This window comes from Oncorhynchus keta, unplaced genomic scaffold (genome assembly GCF_023373465.1).
Source record: "Oncorhynchus keta strain PuntledgeMale-10-30-2019 unplaced genomic scaffold, Oket_V2 Un_contig_10518_pilon_pilon, whole genome shotgun sequence".
NCBI classification, from domain to species: domain Eukaryota; kingdom Metazoa; phylum Chordata; class Actinopteri; order Salmoniformes; family Salmonidae; genus Oncorhynchus; species Oncorhynchus keta.
In genome coordinates, this window is record NW_026277117.1 from 910 (window position 1) to 19,796 (window position 18,887).

At 48.7% G+C, this 18,887-nt stretch overlaps 1 long non-coding RNA gene across 27 annotated transcripts; it reads right to left on the minus strand.

Annotated features, from left to right (window-relative positions):
* Positions 1-4,831: 4,831 nt before the first annotated feature.
* On the minus strand, positions 4,832-16,751 carry LOC127916981 (uncharacterized). Of its 27 annotated transcripts, none has more exons than XR_008096826.1 (6): positions 16,537-16,751; positions 16,222-16,356; positions 16,087-16,176; positions 15,328-16,041; positions 15,168-15,221; positions 4,832-4,931 (listed from the first exon to the last, which is right to left on the minus strand). It is a non-coding gene; the product is annotated as an uncharacterized LOC127916981 (long non-coding RNA). The 27 variants fall into 27 exon arrangements; XR_008096824.1 differs by having other exon boundaries at positions 16,087-16,131; positions 16,177-16,356; XR_008096828.1 differs by having other exon boundaries at positions 15,328-15,861; positions 15,997-16,041; positions 16,087-16,356.
* Between the last annotated feature and the right edge of the window lie 2,136 nt (positions 16,752-18,887).

Here is an 18,887-nt window from a genome sequence, read left to right on the forward strand (position 1 = left end):
AATATGTAGTGAGGGCCAGCCGACTAGAGCATACAAGTCGCAGTGGTGGGTGGTATAAGGTGCTTTAGTGACAAAACGGATGGCACTGTGATAGACTGCATCCAGTTTGCTGAGTAGAGTGTTGGAAGCCATTTTGTAGATGACATCGCCGGTCGAGGATGGCAGGATAGTCAGTTTTACTAGGGTAAGCTTGGCAGCGTGAGTGAAGGAGGCTTTGTTGCGGAATAGAAAGCCGACTCTGGATTTGATTTTTGATTGGAGGTGTTTGATGTGAGTCTGGAAGGAGAGTTTGCAGTCTAGCCAGACACCTAGGTACTTATAGATGTCCACATATTCAAGGTTGGAACCATCCAGGGTGGTGATGCTAGTCGGGCATGCGGGTGCAGGCAGCGATCGGTTGAAAAGCATGCATTTGGTTTTACTCGCGTTTAAGAGCAGTTGGAGGCCACGGAAGGAGTGCTGTATGGCATTGAAGCTCGTTTGGAGGTTTGATAGCACAGTGTCCAATGTGGACTAGGTGCTGGGTTAGGTGCTGGTATGTGGACTAGGTGCTGGGTTAAGGTGCTGGTATGTGGACTAGGTGCTGGTATGTGGACTAGGTGCTGGGTTAGGTGCTGGTATGTGGACTAGGTGCTGGGTTAGGTGCTGGTATGTGGACTAGGTGCTGGTATGTGGACTAGGTGCTGGGTTAGGTGCTGGTATGTGGACTGGGTGCTGGTATGTGGACTAGGTGCTGGGTTAGGTGCTGGTATGTGGACTAGGTGCTGGTATGTGGACTGGGTGCTGGGTTAGGTGCTGGTATGTGGACTAGGTCCTGGGTTAGGTGCTGGTATGTGGACAAGGTCCTGGGTTAGGTGCTGGTATGTGGACTAGGTGCTGGTATGTGGACTAGGTGCTGGTATGTGGACTAGGTGCTGGGTTAGGTGCTGGTATGTGGACTAGGTGCTGGGTTAAGGTGCTGGTATGTGGACTAGGTGCTGGTATGTGGACTAGGTGCTGGGTTAGGTGCTGGTATGTGGACTAGGTGCTGGGTTAGGTGCTGGTATGTGGACTAGGTGCTGGTATGTGGACTAGGTGCTGGGTTAGGTGCTGGTATGTGGACTGGGTGCTGGTATGTGGACTAGGTGCTGGGTTAGGTGCTGGTATGTGGACTAGGTGCTGGTATGTGGACTGGGTGCTGGGTTAGGTGCTGGTATGTGGACTAGGTCCTGGGTTAGGTGCTGGTATGTGGACTAGGTGCTAGGTTAGGTGCTGGTATGTGGACTAGGTGCTGGTATGTGGACTAGGTGCTGGGTTAGGTGCTGGTATGTGGACTAGGTGCTGGGTTAGGTGCTGGTATGTGGACTAGGTGCTGGTATGTGGACTAGGTGCTGGTATGTGGACTAGGTGCTGGTATGTGGACTAGGTGCTGGGTTAGGTGCTGGTATGTGGACTAGGTGCTGGTATGTGGACTAGGTGCTGGGTTAGGTGCTGGTATGTGGACTAGGTGCTGGGTTAGGTGCTGGTATGTGGACTAGGTGCTGGTATGTGGACTAGGTGCTAGGTTAGGTGCTGGTATGTGGACTAGGTGCTGGGTTAGGTGCTGGTATGTGGACTAGGTGCTAGGTTAGGTGCTGGTATGTGGACTAGGTGCTGGGTTAGCTGCTGGTATGTGGACTAGGTGCTGGTATGTGGACTAGGTGCTGGGTTAGGTGCTGGTATGTGGACTAGGTGCTGGGTTAAGGTGCTGGTATGTGGACTAGGTGCTGGTATGTGGACTAGGTGCTGGGTTAGGTGCTGGTATGTGGACTGGGTGCTGGTATGTGGACTAGGTGCTGGGTTAGGTGCTGGTATGTGGACTAGGTGCTGGTATGTGGACTGGGTGCTGGGTTAGGTGCTGGTATGTGGACTAGGTCCTGGGTTAGGTGCTGGTATGTGGACAAGGTCCTGGGTTAGGTGCTGGTATGTGGACTAGGTGCTGGTATGTGGACTAGGTGCTGGTATGTGGACTAGGTGCTGGTATGTGGACTAGGTGCTGGGTTAGGTGCTGGTATGTGGACTAGGTGCTGGGTTAGGTGCTGGTATGTGGACTAGGTGCTAGGTTAGGTGCTGGTATGTGGACTAGGTGCTGGTATGTGGACTAGGTGCTGGGTTAGGTGCTGGTATGTGGACTAGGTGCTGGGTTAGGTGCTGGTATGTGGACTAGGTGCTGGTATGTGGACTAGGTGCTGGTATGTGGACTAGGTGCTGGTATGTGGACTAGGTGCTGGTATGTGGACTAGGTGCTGGGTTAGGTGCTGGTATGTGGACTAGGTGCTGGTATGTGGACTAGGTGCTGGGTTAGGTGCTGGTATGTGGACTAGGTGCTGGGTTAGGTGCTGGTATGTGGACTAGGTGCTGGTATGTGGACTAGGTGCTGGGTTAGGTGCTGGTATGTGGACTAGGTGCTAGGTTAGGTGCTGGTATGTGGACTAGGTGCTGGGTTAGGTGCTGGTATGTGGACTAGGTGCTAGGTTAGGTGCTGGTATGTGGACTAGGTGCTGGGTTAGCTGCTGGTATGTGGACTAAAAACAACCCATTGGTCTGGGCACACTGTCCCGGCTCCATTGGTTCTCCCACCAGAGTTCAACGGGTCAATTCTGTTCCTCAATTAAAAAGGAAGTAGGCCTAAAAACTTAATAATTCTAATAATTAAAAAAAAAAAAAAAAAAAAGATCCTTGATTTCTCACGTTCTCTTTCCTCATCACCTTCTCAAAACCAATTGAACGAGAAGGTTGGATGCCCCTCCCCCCTCTGATCTTCTCATCCAATGGGGTTTTGAGGCAGCGGTGAAAGGACAAACAAAAAAAAAATCAAAGAAATGAAATTGAGATTCTCCCTTAGTGTTGTGACTGCAGCCCACCATGTTGTCTCAGGGGGCCCCCGCCTACCTGGGAAACGATGTAGGGTAAAACACAAGAGCTGAGCCGGGGGCCTAGGCTACCGGGCTGAGCCGTGGGGCCAAGGCTACCGGGCTGAGCCGGGGGGCCAAGGCTACCGGGCTGAGCCGGGGGCCAAGGCTACCGGGCTGAGCCGTGGGGCCAAGGCTACCGGGCTGAGCCGTGGGGCCAAGGCTACCGGGCTGAGCCGTGGGGCCAAGGCTACCGGGCTGAGCCGTGGGGCCAAGGCTACCGGGCTGAGCCGTGGGGCCAAGGCTACCGGGCTGAGCCGTGGGGCCAAGGCTACCGGGCTGAGCCGTGGGGCCAAGGCTACCGGGCTGAGCCGTGGGGCCAAGGCTACCGGGCTGAGCCGTGGGGCCAAGGCTACCGGGCTGAGCCGTGGGGCCAAGGCTACCGGGCTGAGCCGTGGGGCCAAGGCTACCGGGCTGAGCCGTGGGGCCAAGGCTACCGGGCTGAGCCGTGGGGCCAAGGCTACTTGCGTTACCACGGAAACCTCCAGATAATAGCAGCATTGTGTTGTTGTTGTTGTATAAGACCACGTTTAGAGAACAACAGCAGTACGTCTAACCCGAGGCAGAGAATCTATTCTGGTCTGGTCATTTATGAACATTTGAACATCTTGGCCACGTTCTGTTATAATCTCCACCCGGCACAGCCAGAAGAGGACTGGCCACCCCACATATGCTCTCTCTAATTCTCTCTTTCTTTCTCTCTCTCGGAGGACCTGAGCCCTAGGACCGTGCCCCAGGACTACCTGACATGATGGCTCCTTGCCCAGTCCACCTGACTGTGCTGCTGCTCCAGTTTCAACTGTTCTGCCTTATTATTATTCGACCATGCTGGTCATTTATGAACATTTGAACATCTTGGTCATGTTCTGTTATAATCTCTACCCGGCACAGCCAGAAGAGGACTGGCCACCCCACATAGCCCGGTTCCTCTCTAGGTTTCTTCCTAGGTTTTGGCCTTTCTAGGGAGTTTTTCCTAGCCACCGTGCTTTTACACCTGCATTGTTTGCTGTTTGGGGTTTTAGGCTGGGTTTGTGTACAGCACTTTGAGATATCAGCTGATGTACGAAGGGCTATATAAATAAATTTGATTTGATTTGATTTATTGGCTCTTCAGGGGGCCAAAAGGGGAGGGTTCAAACCACAACAGAATTCTAAAAACGGGGTATTATGTTGATTTATTATTATTATCATTATTATTATTGTTATTATTATGATTATTATTGCTATTATTATTATTATTATTGTTATTATTATGATTATTATTGTTATTATTATTATTATTATGATTATAGTTGTTATCATCATCATCATTATTATTATTATTATTGTTATTATAATTATTATTATTGTTATTATTATTATTATTATTGTTATTATTATTATTATTATTATTATTGTTATTATTATTATATATTGTTATTATTGTAATTACTATTATATGTTATTATTGTTATTATTATTATTATTATTGTTATTATTATTGTTATTATTATTATTATTATTCTACCTCTTAACTAGGCAAGTCAGTTAAGAACAAATTCTAATTTCTTTGTTTACTGAGGGTGCTGTCCTCAGATAATAGCGATCGTTTGCTTTCGCCGTAAAGCATTTTTGAAATCTGACATATTGGCTGGATTGACAACAAGTGAGGCTTTAATTTGGCGCTCTGCATTTTCACTGGATGTTGGCCGGTGAAAAGGTTAAGAACACATTCTTATTTTCAATGACGGCCTAGGAGGGTCAACTGCCTGTTCAGGGGGCAGAACGACAGATTTGTACCTTGTCAACTCAGGGATTTGAACTTGCAACCTGTCGGTTACTAGTCCAACGCTCTAACCACTAGGCTACCCTGCCCCCCCAAATTATGTTGATGTCAAATATTTAAAAAAAATTAAAAAGAAGGTTCTTACCTGTTGACCAGCCCCTGTATCTTAACCTCCGTCCTCTTCACTCTCTCTCGCGCTCTTCCATCCACTGTCCTGTCTTCTATGGGCGGGTTCCCTGTAGAGGCAGAGTGGTGGGGGGGGGGGGACGTTAGGTCTATATACACCACACAAGGGCCTTGTGTTCCTGGGGGAGCTCCGACTATTGGGTCCTGTCTCTGGGGGTACTGACCAGAACATGTTTCTATTCCGTAATAGGGTGAGCCCTACCCCTACGTAGTGCGCCCCTACCCCCACGTAGTGCGCCCTACCCCCACGTAGTGCGCCCCTACCCCCACGTAGTGCGCCCCTACCCCCACGTAGTGCGCCCTACCCCCACGTAGTGCGCCCCTACCCCTACGTAGTGCGCCCCGCCCCCTACGTAGTGCGCCCCTACCCCCACGTAGTGCGCCCGCCCCCACGTAGTGCGCCCTACCCCCACGTAGTGCGCCCGCCCCTACGTAGTGCGCCCCTACCCCCACGTAGTGCGCCCCTACCCCCTACGTAGTGCACCCCTACCCCCTACGTAGTGCGCCCCGCCCCCCACGTAGTGCGCCCCTACCCCCACGTAGTGCGCCCGCCCCTACCCCCACGTAGTGCGCCCCACCCTGCCCCCTACGTAGTGTACCCTACCCCCTACGTCGTGCACCCTACTCCCTTTGTAGTGTACCCTAACCCCTACGTAGTGTACCCTACCCCCTACGTAGTGTACCCTACCCCCTACGTCGTGTACCCTACCCCCTACGTAGTGTACCCTACCCCCTACGTCGTGCACCCTACCCCCTTTGTAGTGTATTGCTACTTTTGTCCAGGTTCTGGGTTTGGAGCCTTGTTTAATCAGTCTGGATATTATGCACAACTTTTATGCGACAAGACACTTTTATTTTTTTTTAATAGTTGGCAAATTTCCAGAACGCCATCTCTGCCTATAAAGAGGGAGAGTTGGAGGGTGAGGTCTTTCTGGAGAAGCAGGTCGAGCGGGGGGGGGAACTCTAAGTTTGTTGACTTCAGGGTCACCAAGGGAACAAAAAGGCCAGTCTGACACCAAGCAGCTTCACGACACTACTGCCCCCTCCACCACGGCTCAATACCCCCTCCACCACGGCTCAATACCCCCTCCACCACGGCTCAATAACCCCTCCACCACGACACTACTGCCCCCTCCACCACGACACTACTGCCCCCTCCACCACGGCTCAATACCCCCTCCACCACGGCTCAATAACCCCTCCACCACGACACTACTGCCCCCTCCACCACGACACTACTGCCCCCTCCACCACGGCTCAATACCCCTCCACCACAACACTACTGCCCCTCCACCACGGCTCAATACCCCCTCCACCACGGCTCAATACCCCCTCCACCACGACACTACTGCCCCCTCCACCACGGCTCAATACCCCCTCCACCACGACACTACTGCCCCCTCCACCACGGCTCAATACCCCCTCCACCACGGCTCAATACCCCTCCACCACAACACTACTGCCCCCTCCACCACGGCTCAGTACCCCTCCACCACGGCTCAATACCCCCTCCACCACGGCTCAATACCCCCCTCCACCACGACACTACTGCCCCCTCCACCACGACACTACTGCCCCCTCCACCATGGCTCAATACCCCTCCACCATGGCTCAATACCCCCTCCACCACGACACTACTGCCCCTCCACCACGACACTACTGCCCCCTCCACCACGACACTACTGCCCCCTCCACCACGGCTCAATACCCCCTCCACCACGACACTACTGCCCCTCCACCACGGCTCAATACCCCTCCACCACGGCACTACTGCCCCCTCCACCACGGCTCAATACCCCCTCCACCACGGCTCAATACCCCCTCCACCACGGCACTACTGCCCCCTCCACCACGGCTCAATACCCCCTCCACCACGACACTACTGCCCCCTCCACCACAGCTCAATACCCCTCCACCACGGCTCAATACCCCCTCCACCACGGCTCAATACCCCCTCCACCACGACACTACTTCCCCCTCCACCACGACACTACTTCCCCCTCCACCACGGCGTCATACCGGCTGCTCGAGGAACCACGGGGTCATAACGGTAATGTCCTACCGGCTGCTCTAGGGATCACGGGGTCATAACGGTAATGTCCTACCGGCTGCTCTAGGGATCACGGGGTCATAACGGTAATGTCCTACCGGCTGCTCCAGGGACCACAGGGTCATAACGGCTGCTCCAGAGACCACAGGGTCATAACGGCTGTTCCAGGGACCACGGGGTTCAACAAAGCCATAGTTCAGTACTTAAAGCGGTTTTGAGGTCATGTTTTGGTTTCGGGGTACAGCCGGGAAATTAAAAGGCATTCACAATGTTCCTGGTGTTGTATGTTGTGACAGAATTGTTATGTTGGGCCGACACGTTTCCACTCTGATGTGACGTTTGGAACCATGTGGGAGGTGGGAATTTACCAGATGTGACGTTTGGAACCATGTGGGAGGTGGGAATTTACCAGATGTGAAGTCATAAATACCAGGTGAAGTCATAAATACCAGGTGAAGTCATAAATACCAGGTGAATGCATAAATACCAGGTGAAGTCATAAATACCAGGTGAAGTCATAAATACCAGGTGAAGTCATAAATACCAGGTGAAGACATAAATACCAGGTGAAGACATAAATACCAGGTGAATGCATAAATACCAGGTGAATGCATAAATACCAGGTGAATGCATAAATACCAGGTGAATGCATAAATACCAGGTGAATGCAGAAATACCAGGTGAAGACAGAAATACCAGGTGAAGACATAAATACCAGGTGAATGCATAAATACCAGGTGAAGACATAAATACCAGGTGAAGTCATAAATACCAGGTGAAGTCATAAATACCAGGTGAAGTCATAAATACCAGGTGAAGTCATAAATACCAGGTGAAGTCATAAATACCAGGTGAAGTCATAAATACCAGGTGAAGTCATAAATACCAGGTGAATGCATAAATACCAGGTGAATGCATAAATACCAGGTGAATGCATAAATACCAGGTGAATGCATAAATACCAGGTGAATGCATAAATACCAGGTGAATGCATAAATACCAGGTGAATGCATAAATACCAGGTGAAGTCATAAATACCAGGTGAAGGCATAAATACCAGGTGAAGGCATAAATACCAGGTGAAGGCATAAATACCAGGTGAAGGCATAAATACCAGGTGAATGCATAAATACCAGGTGAATGCATAAATACCAGGTGAAGGCATAAATACCAGGTGAATGCATAAATACCAGATGAATGCATAAATACCAGGTGAAGTCATAAATACCAGGTGAATGAATAAATACCAGGTGAATGCATAAATACCAGGTGAATGCATAAATACCAGGTGAAGGCATAAATACCAGGTGAAGTCATAAATACCAGGTGAATGCATAAATACCAGATGAATGCATAAATACCAGATGAATGCATAAATACCAGGTGAAGTCATAAATACCAGGTGAATGAATAAATACCAGGTGAATGCATAAATACCAGGTGAATGCATAAATACCAGGTGAATGCATTCATGAGATATGAACTCATTGGGGTTGAACGGCTCAATGGCCAACCAACCAAATAGATGCTGTTATAGATGTCATTTCCTTAGTAGGGTGAGGTCAGAGGTCACCACGTGGGAGAAGTTGCTGATCGTCAGTTTCCCACTTGGAGAGTCGTAAAAAATTTTTTTTTTAAATCAATAGTACAGTTTGTCCATTTTCAGATGCCGTAGCCAGTATACAGAACGGCGCCCCCAGTCAGAACAGGGCAGGCAGCCCCCCCCCGAATAAACACTTAAGTGTGTATTGAAAGTGAATCGACCACTTAAAAATGGCTGCCTGGGAATGAGAGCAGAGCCAGGCTACATAGAAAGGCTAACACGCCCGCTAACCTCCCAATGTGTTGGAATGCATCCACACTCACACCGTGAACAGTAAGTCAGTGTCTGGCGGCGCGTGGCTAATGTAGCATTCAGCCATGATGACATCAGCCTTCATTAGCATGAGGATGATGTCACAGAGGCTGGCTGCTGGTTCCTCTGTCCAGGAAAAGTAGCCCTGATAATTAGTGCAGGGGGTGAACTACAGGCCCGTAGGACACAGGCCTATAGGGGTATGATACACAGGCTGCAGGCCTATAGGGGTATGATACACAGGCTACAGGCCTATAGGGGTATGTTATACAGGCTACAGGCCTATAGGGGTATGATATACAGGCCTATAGGGGTATGATATACAGGCCTATAGGGGTATGTTATACAGGCCTATAGGGGTATGTTATACAGGCTACAGGCCTATAGGGGTATGTTATACAGGCTACAGGCCTATAGGGGTATGATATACAGGCTACAGGCCTATAGGGGTATGATATACAGGCTACAGGCCTATAGGGGTATGATATACAGGCTACAGGCCTATAGGGGTATGATATACAGGCCTATAGGGGTATGTTATACAGGCCTATAGGGGTATGTTATACAGGCCTATAGGGGTATGTTATACAGGCTACAGGCCTATAGGGGTATGTTATACAGGCTACAGGCCTATAGGGGTATGATATACAGGCCTATAGGGGTATGATATACAGGCCTATAGGGGTATGATATACAGGCCTATAGGGGTATGATATACAGGCCTATAGGGGTATGATTACAGGCCATAGGGGCTACAGGCCTATAGGGGTATGTTATACAGGCTACAGGCCTATAGGGGTATGTTATACAGGCTACAGGCCTATAGGGTATGATATACAGGCTACAGGCCTATAGGGGTATGTTATACAGGCTACAGGCCTAGGGGTATATATATTCAGGCCTATAGGGGTATGTTATACAGGCTACAGGCCTATAGGGGTATGATATATACAGGCCTATAGGGGTATGTTATACAGGCTACAGGCCTATAGGGGTATGTTATAGGCTACAGGCCTATAGGGGTATGTTATACAGGCTACAGGCCTATAGGGGTATGTTATACAGGCTACAGGCCTATAGGGGTATGTTATACAGGCTACAGGCCTATAGGGGTATGTTATACAGGCTTACAGGCCTATAGGGGTATGTTATACAGGCCTACAGGCCTATAGGGGTATGTTATACAGGCCTATAGGGTATGATATACAGGCCTATAGGGGTATGTTATACAGGCCTATAGGGTATGTTATACAGGCCTATAGGGGTATGTTATACAGGCCTATAGGGTATGTTATACAGGCCTATAGGGGTATGTTATACAGGCCTATAGGGTATGTTATACAGGCCTATAGGGTATGTTATACAGGCCTATAGGGGTATGTTATACAGGCCTATAGGGTATGTTATACAGGCCTATAGGGGTATGTTATACAGGCCTATAGGGGTATGTTATACAGGCCTATAGGGGTATGTTATACAGGCCTATAGGGTATGTTATACAGGCCTATAGGGTATGTTATACAGGCCTATAGGGGTATGTTATACAGGCCTATAGGGGTATGTTATACAGGCCTATAGGGTATGTTATACAGGCCTATAGGGTATGTTATACAGGCCTATAGGGTATGTTATACAGGCCTATAGGGGTATGTTATACAGGCCTATAGGGGTATGTTATACAGGCCTATAGGGGGTATGTTATACAGGCCTATAGGGGTATGTTATACAGGCCTATAGGGGTATGTTATACAGGCCTATAGGGTATGTTATACAGGCCTATAGGGTATGTTATACAGGCCTATAGGGGTATGTTATACAGGCCTATAGGGTATGTTATACACAGGCCTATAGGGGTATGTTATACAGGCCTATAGGGGTATGTTATACAGGCCTATAGGGGTATGTTATACAGGCCTATAGGGGTATGTTATACAGGCCTATAGGGGTATGTTATACAGGCCTATAGGGTATGTTATACAGGCCTATAGGGGTATGTTATACAGGCCTATAGGGGTATGTTATACAGGCCTATAGGGGTATGTTATACAGGCCTATAGGGGTATGTTATACAGGCCTATAGGGGTATGTTATACAGGCCTATAGGGGTATGTTATACAGGCCTATAGGGGTATGTTATACAGGCCTATAGGGGTATGTTATACAGGCCTATAGGGGTATGTTATACAGGCCTATAGGGGTATGTTATACAGGCCTATAGGGGTATGTTATACAGGCCTATAGGGGTATGTTATACAGGCCTATAGGGGTATGTTATACAGGCCTATAGGGGTATGTTATACAGGCCTATAGGGGTATGTTATACAGGCCTATAGGGGTATGTTATACAGGCCTATAGGGGTATGTTATACAGGCCTATAGGGGTATGTTATACAGGCCTATAGGGGTATGTTATACAGGCCTATAGGGGTATGTTATACAGGCCTATAGGGGTATGTTATACAGGCCTATAGGGGTATGTTATACAGGCCTATAGGGGTATGTTATACAGGCCTATAGGGGTATGTTATACAGGCCTATAGGGGTATGTTATACAGGCCTATAGGGGTATGTTATACAGGCCTATAGGGGTATGTTATACAGGCCTATAGGGTATGTTATACAGGCCTATAGGGTATGTTATACAGGCCTATAGGGGTATGTTATACAGGCCTATAGGGGTATGTTATACAGGCCTATAGGGTATGTTATACAGGCCTATAGGGTATGTTATACAGGCCTATAGGGTATGTTATACAGGCCTATAGGGGTATGTTATACAGGCCTATAGGGGTATGTTATACAGGCCTATAGGGGTATGTTATACAGGCCTATAGGGGTATGTTATACAGGCCTATAGGGGTATGTTATACAGGCCTATAGGGGTATGTTATACAGGCCTATAGGGGTATGTTATACAGGCCTATAGGGGTATGTTATACAGGCCTATAGGGGTATGTTATACAGGCCTATAGGGGTATGTTATACAGGCCTATAGGGGTATGTTATACAGGCCTATAGGGGTATGTTATACAGGCCTATAGGGGTATGTTATACAGGCCTATAGGGTATGTTATACAGGCCTATAGGGGTATGTTATACAGGCCTATAGGGGTATGTTATACAGGCCTATAGGGGTATGTTATACAGGCCTATAGGGGTATGTTATACAGGCCTATAGGGGTATGTTATACAGGCCTATAGGGGTATGTTATACAGGCTACAGGCCTACAGGGGTATGTTATACAGGCTACAGGCCTACAGGGGTATGTTATACAGGCTACAGGCCTATAGGGGTATGATATACAGGCCTATAGGGGTATGATATACAGGCCTATAGGGGTATGATATACAGGCTACAGGCCTATAGGGGTATGATATACAGGCTACAGGCCTATAGGGGTATGTTATACAGGCTACAGGCCTATAGGGGTATGATATACAGGCTACAGGCCTAAAGGGGTATGATATACAGGCTACAGGCCTAAAGGGGTATGATATACAGGCTACAGGCCTATAGGGGTATGATATACAGGCTACAGGCCTATAGGGGTATGATATACAGGCTACAGGCCTATAGGGGTATGTTATACAGAGGACAGGGTAGGTAGGACCTGGGAGATGGGGGTCAGAGGACAGGGTAGGACCTGTGGGATGGGGGTCAGGATAGAAGCTGGGGGATGGGGTAGGACCTGTGGGATGGGGGTCAGGATAGAAGCTGGGGGACGGGGTAGGACCTGGGGGATGGGGTCAGGATAGAAGCTGGGGACGGGGTAGACCTGGGGGATGGGGTAGGACCTGGGGGTCAGGATAGAAGCTGGGGGACGGGGTAGACCTGGGGGATGGGGTAGGACCTGGGGGATGGGGGTCAGGATAGAAGCTGGGGGATGGGGTAGGACCTGTGGGATGGGGGTCAGGATAGAAGCTGGGGGATGGGGTAGGACCTGGGGGATGGGGGTCAGGATAGAAGCTGGGGGACGGGGTAGGACCTGGGGGATGGGGGGTCAGGATAGAAGCTGGGGGACGGGGTAGACCTGGGGGATGGGGTAGGACCTGGGGGATGGGGGTCAGGATAGAAGCTGGGGGACGGGGTAGACCTGGGGGATGGGGTAGGACCTGGGGGATGGGGGTCAGGATAGAAGCTGGGGGATGGGGTAGGACCTGTGGGATGGGGGTCAGGATAGAAGCTGGGGGACGGGGTAGGACCTGTGGGATGGGGGTCAGGATAGAAGCTGGGGGATGGGGTAGGACCTGTGGGGTGGGGGTCAGAGGACGGGGTAGACCTGGGGGATGGGGTAGGACCTGGGGGATGGGGGTCAGGATAGAAGCTGGGGGACGGGGTAGGACCTGGGAGGTGGGGGTCAGAGGACAGGGTAGGACCTGGGGGATGGGGTAGGACCTGGGGATGGGGGTCAGGGTTGAAGCTGGGGGACGGGGTAGGACCTGTGGGATGGGGTCAGAGGACAGGGTAGGACCTGGGGGATGGGGGTCAGGATAGAAGCTGGGGGATGGGGTAGGACCTGTGGGGTGGGGGTGGGGACCTGGGAGATGGGGGTCAGAGGACAGTAGGACCTGTGGGATGGGGGTCAGCTGGGGACGGGGTAGGACCTGTGGGGGATGGGGCTCAGGAAGCTGGGGGGGGGTAGGACCTGTGGGATGGGGGTCAGGGAAGCTGGGGATGGGGTAGGACCTGTGGGGTGGGGTCAGAGAACTGACCTGGGAGATGGGGGTCAGAGGGGGTAGGACCTGTGGGAGGATAGAAGCTGGGGACGGGGTAGGACCTGTGGGATGGGGCTCAGGATAGAAGCTGGGGGATGGGGTAGGACCTGTGGGATGGGGGTCAGGATAGAAGCTGGGGATGGGGTAGGACCTGTGGGATGGGGGTCAGAGGACGGGGCAGACCTGGGGATGGGGGTCAGGACGGAAGCTGGGGACGGGGTAGGACCTGTGGGATGGGGGTCAGAGAACGGGGTAGGACCTGTGGGATGGGGGTCAGGACAGAAGCTGGGGGACAGGGTAGGACCTGGGGGATTGGGGTCAGGATAGAAGCTGTGGGACGGGGTAGGACCTGGGGGATTGGAAGAGGGGTGGGTAGTAGCTGGAGATAGGAACAGGGGTGGCTGGGGGGGTCACAGGTCTTTTGTCTCCGCATGAACTGTATGACTACAATGAGCTACACAAACAGCCGTCCACCACAGAAGTGTGACAGGGGGTTTCATTGAGCCTTTAGAACAGCAGCGCTGACTCAGCAGGGGGGCCTGGCCGCTCGGTCGCTACATTACAACAGAACTGCATGTGCTGCGTGTACCAGACTTTACCTCCAGTATGTCCTCCCCCCTACACACACACACACACACACACACACACACACACACACACACAGGATGAGGCCAGGCAGGCACACATTGATGCCCCCCCTACACACACACACACACCCCTACACACACACACACACAGGAAAAGGTCAGGCAGGCACACACACAGGTCCAGGTCTCTAAAAATAAACCACACACAGGTCCAGGTCTCTAAAAATAAACCACACACAGGTCCAGGGCTCTATAAATAAACCACACACAGGTCCAGGGCTCTATAAATAAACCACACACAGGTCCAGGTCTCTATAAATAAACCACACAGGTCCAGGGCTCTATAAATAAACCACACACAGGTCCAGGGCTCTATAAATAAACCACACAGGTCCAGGGCTCTATAAATAAACCACACACAGGTCCAGGGCTCTATAAATAAACCACACACAGGTCCAGGGCTCTATAAATAAACCACACAGGTCCAGGGCTCTATAAATAAACCACACACAGGTCCAGGTCTCTATAAATAAACCGCACACAGGTCCAGGGCTCTATAAATAAACCGCACACAGGTCCAGGGCTCTATAAATAAACCACACACAGGTCCAGGGCTCTATAAATAAACCACACACAGGTCCAGGGCTCTATAAATAAACCACACACAGGTCCAGGGCTCTATAAATAAACCACACACAGGTCCAGGGCCCTATAAATAAACCACACACAGGTCCAGGGCCCTATAAATAAACCACACACAGGTCCAGGGCTCTATAAATAAACCACACACAGGTCCAGGTCTCTATAAATAAACCACACACAGGTCCAGGTCTCTATAAATAAACCACACACAGGTCCAGGGCTCTATAAATAAACCACACAGGTCCAGGTCTCTATAAATAAACCACACAGGTCCAGGTCTCTATAAATAAACCACACACAGGTCCAGGGCTCTATAAATAAACCACACAGGTCCAGGTCTCTATAAATAAACCACACACAGGTCCAGGGCTCTATAAATAAACCACAAACAGGTCCAGGTCTCTATAAATAAACCACAAACAGGTCCAGGTCTCACCTGTTTTGACTCTTGAGTTTGTTTCTTTGTTGGCAACAGCTTGTATTGAGAGCTCTAAAAAAAGGAACAAAATAAAGATGGGTCAGTTCACTGATCTGCTCCCGAGAGGCACCGAGGTCTACGGTCTCTGCATCTCAGAACAAGAGGTGTCACTACAGACCCTGGTTCGAATCCAGGCTGTATCACACCCGGCCGTGATTGGGAGTATCGTGGGGCGGCGCACAATTGGCTCCGGCGTCGTTCAGGTTTGACCTGGTTTATCCTGCTCACTAATAAACTCCCCAGTCAAAGACCAGTCAGTTCATTTATCCTGCTCACTAATAAACTCCCCAGTCAAAACAAAGACAGTTCATTTATCCTGCTGGTCAACTCCATTTACCTAGCTAGGGACCCATCTACCAGGGTTAGCGTCAACTCCATTTACCTAGCTAGGGACCCATCTACCAGGGTTAGGGTCAACTCCATTTACCTAGCTAGGGACCCATCTACCAGCGTTAGGGTCAACTCCATTTACCTAGCTAGGGACCCATCTACCAGCGTTAGGGTCAACTCCATTTACCTAGCTCGGGACCCATCTACCAGCGTTAGGGTCAACTCCATTTACCTAGCTAGGGACCCATCTACCAGCGTTAGGGTCAACTCCATTTACCTAGCTAGGGACCCATCTACCAGGGTTAGGGTCAACTCCATTTACCTAGCTAGGGACCCATCTACCAGCGTTAGCGTCAACTCCATTTACCTAGCTAGGGACCCATCTACCAGGGTTAGGGTCAACTCCATTTACCTAGCTAGGGACCCATCTACCAGCGTTAGGGTCAACTCCATTTACCTAGCTAGGGACCCATCTACCAGCGTTAGGGTCAACTCCATTTACCTAGCTCGGGACCCATCTACCAGCGTTAGGGTCAACTACATTTACCTAGCTAGGGACCCATCTACCAGGGTTAGGGTCAACTCCATTTACCTAGCTAGGGACCCATCTACCAGCGTTAGGGTCAACTCCATTTACCTAGCTAGGGACCCATCTACCAGGGTTAGGGTCAACTCCATTTACCTAGCTAGGGACCCATCTACCAGCGTTAGGGTCAACTCCATTTACCTAGCTAGGGACCCATCTACCAGGGTTTGGGCCAACTCCATTTACCTAGCTAGGGACCCGTCTACCAGGGTTTGGGCCAACTCCATTTACCTAGCTAGGGACCCATCTACCAGCATTAGGGTCAACTCCATTTACCTAGCTAGGGACCCATCTACCAGCGATAGGGTCAACTCCATTTACCTAGCTAGGGACCCATCTACCAGGGTTTGGGCCAACTCCATTTACCTAGCTAGGGATCCATCTACCAGGGTTTGGGTCAACTCCATTTACCTAGCTAGGGACCCATCTACCAGCGTTAGGGTCAACTCCATTTACCTAGCTAGGGACCCATCTACCAGGGTTAGGGTCAACTCCATTTACCTAGCTAGGGACCCATCTACCAGGGTTTGGGTCAACTCCATTTACCTAGCTAGGGACCAGTCTACCAGCGTTAGGGTCAACTCCATTTACCTCGCTAGGGACCAGTCTACCAGCGTTAGGGTCAACTCCATTTACCTAGCTAGGGACCCATCTACCAGCGATAGGGTCAACTCCATTTACCTAGCTAGGTACCCATCTACCAGGGTTTGGGCCAACTCCATTTTCATTCAATTTCATTTAGGAAATACACTAAAAAATGTTTTTCCAATCAGAATTGTTTTTTTTTTTTTTTTTTTAAGGAATTTGGTTAACTTTCTGAGATTGACTGGAATTGACAGTGTTGGACCAGTAAAGGAAAAGGTTGCTGGGTCAGATCCCGAGATGATAAAAAAAATTACTAAATCTATCGATGTGCCCTTGAGCAAGGCACTTAAACCCTAATTGCTCCATCTACTAAACGACTAAAATGTGCAACAAAATGAAAAAATAAAAAATAAAATGTATATGTAGGGAAGTAACTTGCAACACACACCAACCAACACATGGGATTTGACAGTCAAACTATCCATTATATAGCAGCCAACCGTTGTCACGGGTGATATCCTGCGCCGCGTCGTGATTCGTTGAAGTTCACAAACAACAAAAAAAGCTGCCTGTTACCTTTACTGTAATGGCAGCCTTCAAAATATAGATATGAGCCTGCTATACAAGTGCTCATCTAACCAAACACCAACCAGCATTTCACTCAGGCTTGTGAATAAAAAAATAGTAAAGTATGATCACATGTATAGTAACGTATGATCGCATTTATAGTAAAGTATGATCACATGTATAGTAATGTATGATCACATGTATAGTAAAGTATGATCGCATGTATAGTAAAGTATGATCGCATGTATAGTAAAGTATGATCGCATGTATAGTAAAGTATGATCACATGTATAGTAAAGTATGATCGCGTGTATAGTAAAGTATGATCACACGTATAGTAAAGTATGATCGCATGTATAGTAAAGTATGATCGCACGTATAATAAAGTATGATCACATTTATAGTAAAGTATGATCGCACGTATAATAAAGTATAATCACACGTATAGTAAAGTATGATCACATGTATAGTAAAGTATGATCACATGTATAGTAAAGTATGATCACATGTATAGTAAAGTATGATCACATGTATAGTAAAGTATGATCACATTTATAGTAACGTATGATCACATTTATAGTAAAGTATGATCACATGTATAGTAAAGTATGATCACATGTATAGTAAAGTATGATCACACACAACACTGCAAGTCGCTGTTTCCAACGTATCCTTTGCCGTTTTGTTTCATAGCTAGTAAATTAATAGCACAAAGAACGACAAATCCTAAATAAGCCGATTCCACCTCACGCTGCAACACTTCCTGTCAAGAGCAGAGTGAAAGATTCATTTATTTATTTTTAGAAGCGCTGCCCACGGGCATACAAGTTGGTTTAATTGACTTGAAAAGAAAGTCTACTGAAATTAGACGTTGTCCTCGTGTTTCTTGGTTTAGTTATATTGTTTAGTTTAGTTTAAAAGCTAGGTTGTTTTTCAAAAAATGTTTGAGTTTCAACTGTTAATAAAGAGAAGACTCTTCTACTAGTCAGACTTAATTTCACAGAGGTATAAACATAACAAGTCATGCTACCATGGTAACCCACAGGCAAAAAAAAGTGTTTGTCTCAAAGGTGATATTTTGGTAAATAGACCAAAAGAAAATTCCATATCTACCTCTTACTCATAAAACATTTGTTTTTTAGAAACATTACAGAGCATACTGGTCTGTTTTTTGTGTGTTTTACTGGTATAATTTAGGGCCCCAAAAGTATTTTGGCGGGTATTTTTAATTATCTATTTGCCACAGTGGCTGGTGGACCCAAAATAACATTTTATACCCTGGCAACAATTTATTTATTTTTGATGAATCACCAGAAGTGACCAAAACAGGGTTTGCCATGCCTACTACATGTCACCTAGTACATGATGTACTATGGGCCTGGGCAGAGCCAATAAGCATGTTGACCACATAGAGATGTTAAAAGGTAATAGCTTTAAAGTAATAGCACAAAAAAAAAAAAACAATTGACCAATAGAATTACAAAGAGGGGTTGATACAGATACAAGGAACGCCCCGAATTGCCGGCTGCAGTGGCACCCTCACTGAGTCAGCGAGCCAAAACGTGAAGAGTTTAAGCCTTTCCACCCTAACTAGTCAGAGAGGAAAATAA